General features: G+C 32.4%; 1 long non-coding RNA gene across 1 annotated transcript; it reads right to left on the bottom strand.

Annotated features, from left to right (window-relative positions):
• Positions 1–408: 408 nt before the first annotated feature.
• Positions 409–1,587, bottom strand: LOC149414479 (uncharacterized). Its single transcript, XR_016304019.1, has 3 exons — positions 1,544–1,587; positions 1,190–1,359; positions 409–602 (listed from the first exon to the last, which is right to left on the bottom strand). It is a non-coding gene; the product is annotated as an uncharacterized LOC149414479 (long non-coding RNA).
• Positions 1,588–7,727: the final 6,140 nt, after the last annotated feature.

Here is a 7,727-nt window from a genome sequence, read left to right as displayed (position 1 = left end):
AGAGCATTTAGAACATGCGAATGGTTTATCTCCGGAATGAATCTTCAAGTGAGCACTTAAGTTTGCCTTTCGAGAGCATGTATAGTTGCACTTGGAACAGGAAAATGGTTTCTCTATAGAATGGGACAGCAAGTGACTCGTTAAGTATTGTTTTGTTGGACATGAATAGCTACAGCTTGAACACGAGAACACATTTTCTTTGATATGGACAGTCATAATGTGATTTCTTAAGTTTCCCTTTTGCGAACATGAAAAGTTGCATTCAGAGCATGAGTATGGTTTTTCACCAGTATGAGTTCGTAAATGTGCTGTTAACGAGGAGTTCACTGAACACGAATAATTACAGATTGTACATGAATATGTCTTTTCTCCAGTGTGAGTCCGCTGGTGTACTTTTAATGCTGAATTTTGGGCACACGAATAGCTGCAAATTAAACACGAGAACGGTTTTTCACCAGTATGAGATCGCATATGAATTTTTAAGTGACACTTAGAAATAAAATATTTGTTGCATTCAGTGCATGCGATGGATTTAGACTTGATTTGCCTTCCGTCTCTATTTCGTCGGATTTGTTTACCATTGTTAATTCCCAAACATGAACCTGAAAAAGAAGAAGATTTAAGATAAAACAATCCTATCACGAAGCAATCAACGTTAGTTATAGGTTCTATTTCTTACATTAAAAACGAAAAAAATCTCCCAGGAGCATATTTGCTAGGCATATATTAGTTAATTTCTTTCAATATAAGTGGATTAAATATAATTCAAGAGAATAGCTTCAAAAATTGCTTATCTAAAATATTTTTCGGCGTGCTTCAGCGTTATTTCAAGGTGTTGAAATCGAGCAAAAACAAGTAGAGATACAGGAATGGATAGTAAGTATTTTTTCTCATTTATAGGTAACGCATAAACTTCTTTTATACGCTTTGTTTTGTTAGGATATGGTTTTGTTCAGAAGTGGCCAAATAATGGAGCTATATTCAAGGATAATACGAACAACGGCTTCATATTAAGTTCTCAGTATCTCCGTTCTCCTCTTATCATAAAATTAAATGTATTACTAGGCTTGCGAACTCATCACAAGGGTAACTTTTTACAAGTTAGATCTTTGGACTTTCCGATACAATCGAAGTTTAATGCTTCTGACATAAGTCAGAAATTTAAATATTCAAAAACGAATTGTTTTACCGGCCGTTTTGAGAACATTTTCAGAGACTTTTAAGCATTCATCTTTAATGTCCAGCAGATCGAAATCTATTTCTGTGTATGAAATATCAACTCCGTCTTCTTGTCGAGTCTCCTGTTCTGTCTTAACGATTACTTTCCCCGCAGTCAGACGGTCCATTCCTCCTTTTGTCCTTAAAACAGAAAATACTGTCAGTTTCTTGGAATACGTCAGTAATATGACATTAAGTTTTGAAAATCACTGGCTTTGGCGCATTTAAAATTTAAATTTAAAGTGGAATAAGTTGAATTACTGAATTTACTCAAAAATCATAAGAGGGACATCAATATGATGTACTAAATTATTAAAGTATTTACTTGAAACGCAGAGCAGTCAGAGCTGGTCCAAGTTACGTGATCGCATTAAAACGTCATATTATTTTACCATAGACAAATCCAAAAAACTCCAGAGAAATCGTGGTTTTTGGGCTCCTTCCTTGGGAGGAAGTTTCATCTGCTAACCCGCTAAAATTATGAAAATCTATTAAAAATTACATTAACCCATTTACGCCTGCCGTGCCCAAACGAGGACGCCTTCAAATCTACCCACCATTTTGTTATTAATGTGGTAAGTTTTGCTAACAGTGCATTATTGTCGAGTTAATTGATGTGTCTTACATTTTATATCAAACATTTTGGATAACACCATTTATAAAACGTATTTTAGTGTCATAAATAAAGTGAATCTCAGAGTCGCGGTGATTACCAAATGTAAGTATTTTTTTTTATATGTTTACGTTCGTAAATTTTTAATTTTTCTACATAATCTTATTGAACACTTTGTTTACTTTGGAATAAAAATTTGATAAGTTAAAATATATAATTTACTGAACTGTGAACTACTTTTTTTTGTTGGTGTCCCCAAATAGGGACAGTGGGCACATAAAGAGTAAAATATTCTTTTTTTTTACAGAGTTTTGACTGCACATAAATATGTCAAAACGGCAATTTGAAGTAAGCGATAACTATCATGGACTCCAGAAGGCCCTTGATGCTATTATGGCAGAAGAGGACTCAGATGTTGAATTTGATATCGTTACTCTTCCCCCAGAAACAAGTATCCTCACTGACGAAGAAGAAGGCGATGAAGACAATATTATTAACAATGACATGCCAAGAGATATTCCTGGAAATATGGAGGTTTTTGTAAACAGAAACGAAGAAGATTGGGACAGTTCTGATGAAGAGCCTTTGTCGAATTCCGCTAGAAGGCAACGATGCAATGTTGGGCCCCGTTGGCGTAAATGCGAGCCTAGCTACGATCACATGCCTTTTGATGAGAATAATGTACAACAACGATGCAAAAACCTAATTACTGATCTCAAAGGTAAAAATCCTGTTTCAATTTTCGAGAAGATTTTTGATCAGGAAGTAATCGATATGATTCTTCAATATTCTGATTTGTATGCATCACAAAACAATAAACATGATATCAATATTACCGTTGGTGAGTTGAAAACATTTTTGGGCATTCTATCTCTATCTGGTTATCACACTTTGCCTCGCGAACGTCTATTTTGGTCTTTAGACGAGGACTGTAATGTACCTGTTGTTTCTAAGGCAATGACGAGAAACAGATTTTTAGATATCAAAAAGTACCAACATTTTTGTAATAATACTGTAGCTGCTGAAACATCAGATAAAATGTTCAAGATGCGAACCCTTGCTGAGGTTCTCATGAAAAAATTTATGCAATGGGGAGTGTTTCACACAAATCTGTCAATAGATGAATCCATTGTGAAATATTTTGGACGTCATCCGTCGAAACAATTTATTCGAGGTAAGCCTGTACGCTTCGGTTATAAAAATTGGATGCTCGCTAGTGCTGATGGCTACTGCTACAATTTTGATATTTATTGCGGCAAGTCGCAAATACCCACCAATGAGCCGTTGAGTACACGAGTTGTGAAAAACCTGTTGAACAAGCTAAACACAGATCCTAGAGACCATGTTGTGTTCTTCGATAATTTTTTCACTAGCTATGCATTGCTGCGGGATTTATGGGAATCTGGCTACAGGAACTGTACGTGAGGGTAGGACCTGCAAATTTCCTCTCACACCCGTCAAGGAGATGAAAAAGAAAAGTCGTGCTGACTTTGACGACCGGTTCAACACGGTCAATAAAATATTGTTTGTTCGCTGGCTGGATAACAGCGTTTGTACAATGGGAACAAACTACGATAATTTTCTTCCGAGCTCAATCGAAAAGAAGAAAATCGATGAAAATATTCCTCAAGTATTTATGAATTACAACAGAGGCATGGACGGTGTCGATCAAGCCGATCAGTCGATTTCAACGTATCGAACTTCAATACGAGGCAAGAAGTGGTGGTGGGTGTTATTTACATAGTTGTTCGATCTACACATACTTAGTAACGACGTGAAGATGGACCAGCTACAATTTCACCCATCAGCCTCTGTAGTGCTCAATTTACAGTTTGATGGTTTTGGCCACTTTTCGGAGAAGTTGACAAAACAGTTGCGATGCACTATTTGCCATAGTAAGGCACGTGAGGAGTGCAAAAAATGCAAAAAAACTTTGTGTATTGAAAAACCATCCTTCGAGAAATACCATACTGAATGTGCCCAGTGTCCCCATTTGAGCACGGCACTTTTTTTTCTAGTAAATAAAAAAAAATTAAATATATTTTTTTTATTTTTGTTAAAAAACTCTATTTCCTACTACATAAAATGAATTTATTCTTTTTTCTACGATTACTTTAGTCTTGGGCGTAAATGGGTTAATGAACAAGTAAACATCAGTGAACAAGAAAACATTAATGAACAAGTAAACATGAATAAACAAGTAAACACACAGAATTTTTTTATTATTTAATTATCTATGAGTTAAAGACCTTTCTGTTTTAGAAATTATGGCTCTTAATCTATTTATGTAAACGCCATAAAATGGCTTTTACAATAGAATGATACATCGAATTATAAGAATACACAAGAGAATATTATTAATAAAATACAGAACAAGTAATGTGTTCACAAAATATTATTGCAATTGATACAATTGTTAATAGAAGTGCAATGAGACAATATATAATTAAAATAAATATCTACTAGTGGATTTATAGTTGAATGAATACTAGGTTTGTATAAGACCTGACATAAATCGAGGTATGAGGTATTTATGCTAAAATATAGTAACTAATATATAGTGAATTCTATTAATGTATAAAATGTTATAATAACAGAGAATATTTTATCTGAACAGAATATTATTATGTATAAAAATATTTTAAGTAATTTTAAAATCAAAACAGTTTTTTATTTTACAAATATTTTTTAGAGTAATGCCACTTGTTTTTTTAACTATTGTTTTCGTGAAGACAAATAAATTTAATTAACTCTTCAAACCTGTGCTATATTGACAGTTAAATTTAATATAGATGCTGTCACATAATCAGAGAATTTGTGTGTATTTCCGCTTTCCAATAAAAACCAATATGCGAGTACATTGGTCAATTTCAAACTATCTGAAAACTAATACCTGTTTTCTAAGGTGATGAAATACGCATTCATATTTTCAGATTATAATTAAAACAAACAATTTTTTAAATATTTAAATTTTGAATTTTGAAAGTTTTAAAAATAGCCCACTTTACATTTTTTGTCTATACACTGAACTATAATAACTGATACGAAAAAGTAACACATTTTTTATTAGACAAATGTATTATAAACATTACAGTCACCTCACTTTTTTGTCGTTTCACGAAAAAAACTATTCATAAAAAAATCACAAAGTTTTACATATATTTTTTTAAAATTGCTGTCGGAATTTTGGGTTTGAAAAAAGTGTAAATTTTAATAATTCTCTGATTCTTCTACATTTGAATGTAAATCTTGGTATTTTTTCTTTATAACAACGTTTTGTCCATATTTCTCACTATAAATGTAAGGGAGGCTCAATGATTTTTATGATCCCATGTGAGCTGTTCCGAAAAACAAACAAATTAAATTTAAGGATAATAGTCGTTCGTCCAAAAAAACGAGCAAAAAGCCTAATATGAACTTTTTAATATTTACTTTTGTATGAAAATATTTTTTTTGAATTTTTAGAGATTAAAATCTAAATTTCTTATAAATGTAAAATGAAACTTTGTAGTTCCAAGTGTTACAAAAAAATTAAAAAAAATGATATTCACGCCTAATCAGATGTTCAGTACCTACTTTACAGCTATAACATTTTTTTTAGTCTATGACTTCATTATTGTCTGTGTGTTAAACCTTTGTTTTGATGACGTATACTTATGTCAGCCACAGTTAGCCCCGATCGTTTCATCCAGTTTCCAAATTCTTCTACACAATTTACTTTAATTAATCGTCCCATTTCTGTAATCTGATATTTTTTCCCCGAAGATTATATAAAATTGGTGGCAACTCAATTATAACGACTGCTGTTCCAAATCAAAAAGAGTCTTCGTTATGCTTTACTTAAGGTTAATCCATGCTTTAATGTACAATTTTACTATGTTCAACGCATCATCAAGTTAACTAGTGCAAAGTTAGTGAATCTGTTTACGCACTTTTAATAGAAAATCCAATATGTTTTACTTCAATAACAATGAGAAGAAAGTCTTTCAGTTTCGGAAATTCATATGTTTTTAAATCAATTTCGTTAACCTCTCCATTACTGTGCTAAAAAAATCCACGCGTTCTGGTGCTGTGTAGTCAATACATATCTCTAAATAAGCGATTTCATTTCGGAAAAATGTGAATATTCATAGCTAATCGCTTATGTTTATTTTATTTTATATCAAAAGTGATAATAATTGTAATTTAATTGCTGAAAACCTGAAAAAACCATCGGAAAATGCTAAATAAACGTGCGAGGGGCCACATATAACGACGGTCTGCGACCAACTAACGGCCAGCTGGCACAACAGGCGCAGGACTGCACACACACTGCTATGTATCGATGGTCTAAATAAAAATACAACTGCGGATGTGTGGATTTCTCATGTTCCCACATAGCGAGCTAAAGCGGGACATCAATAGCGTGTCATTTTCTCGCACACTCTTCGAGAAGCAGTGTCACACGGTTGATTGTATCGGTCTATTTGTTCCCGATTTTTAACAAAAATCTTTGATTTTTAATTGAATTTGAAAACTATGTAAAATATTATTTTTTAATTCAGTGCATAAATGTATAGCGGACAAATACCTAAAATCTGAACCCAGAATTTATTATATTTATAGAGTTTTTAATGTTATTAGAAGCAATGTGTTTTAAATAAGAAAATAAAAAAAAACTTACCTTAAAACATTGACATCAATAACAATGGCCGTCAAGAAAGAATCGATTTTAATTTTAACGGAATAATTATTGAAATGCATTATTTACCATTTACCGTAACTGAAATATACGTCTAATTATTATCTAATTATTTGTAAGATATAATATGTGCGTATGAAACTTTTCTCTAAATTCACCCATTCTTTAAATGCCATAACTTCAAGTTCAAGATGCAGTCCAAATTATATTCTTATTTACAAATGTTTCATATATTCGAACAACTGTCCACAAATTAGACAAAAAACATTGCTTTCTTTCAGGTCTACTGAGTTTGGACCAAGTATTGTAACGCTACCACTGTACCACCATGGATCTTCCACACCCGGAGAGGGTTCCTGTCTCCATTAAGACGGAACCAGGGTCCCAGGAAGAAGGCGGGAGTGAAATGGCTGATACGGATTTATATATAGAGCTTCCGGGTATAAAGAAGGAATGTATGCAATCTTTCAAGGAGTCTGCGACAGCCAGTAAGTTAAAAATGTATGATTAAATTCAGATGTTAGAAAATGTCCCCTTTGAAATGATTCACAACTCAGGTAAATACATTTTTATGGCGCCCCCTCTCAAAGTTAAAAAAAGTTTTATAGTCTTATTTAAAATATAGGAAAGATTTTAAAAAATATATGAATAATAATTAGTCAATTTCCTAGAAAGTAATAAAATTCTATACAAAAACCAGTTCAAACATGTGATGCTATTGCTAAAAAACTTTATACATTTACGAAACATTAGATGAGTGTAAAAATATGCAGGTATATTTATTGATCTCAGAAATGATTTTGATAGCATATCCCATGAGATTCTACCGAGAAAATTTGAATAGTATTGTTATAAAAGTCAACGCGATTAAATAGATTTCCAACTAAAATATAGATAAAGAAATATTAGACTATGGAATCCCACAAGCTACATTGCTCGGACCAATTCTTTTCACCGGATATGTTAGCGGAATTTTCTTTCAATCATTACATGGACAAATTACTTCATACGCCGACGATATAGTCGTAATAATAACCGAAAATTTTGTGATACCGCAACTTTAATAGTCATAAATACTCTTAAGTTTGTAATGATACTATTTTTCTAGCGGGTGCACAAATTCTAACAATATGTATTTTCTCAAAGTGATATATTTTATTTGTCATGCTTATTCAAAATGTATTATTTTTCCAGTGACTAAGAAATGATTATGTG

The sequence above is a fragment of the Hesperophylax consimilis genome, chromosome 20, assembly GCF_061612785.1.
Source record: "Hesperophylax consimilis isolate HC1 chromosome 20, BYU_Hcon_1.0, whole genome shotgun sequence".
NCBI lineage: Eukaryota > Metazoa > Arthropoda > Insecta > Trichoptera > Limnephilidae > Hesperophylax > Hesperophylax consimilis.
Note: the sequence above shows the minus strand (reverse complement) of the source record. Positions and strands in the feature narration are given on the sequence as shown.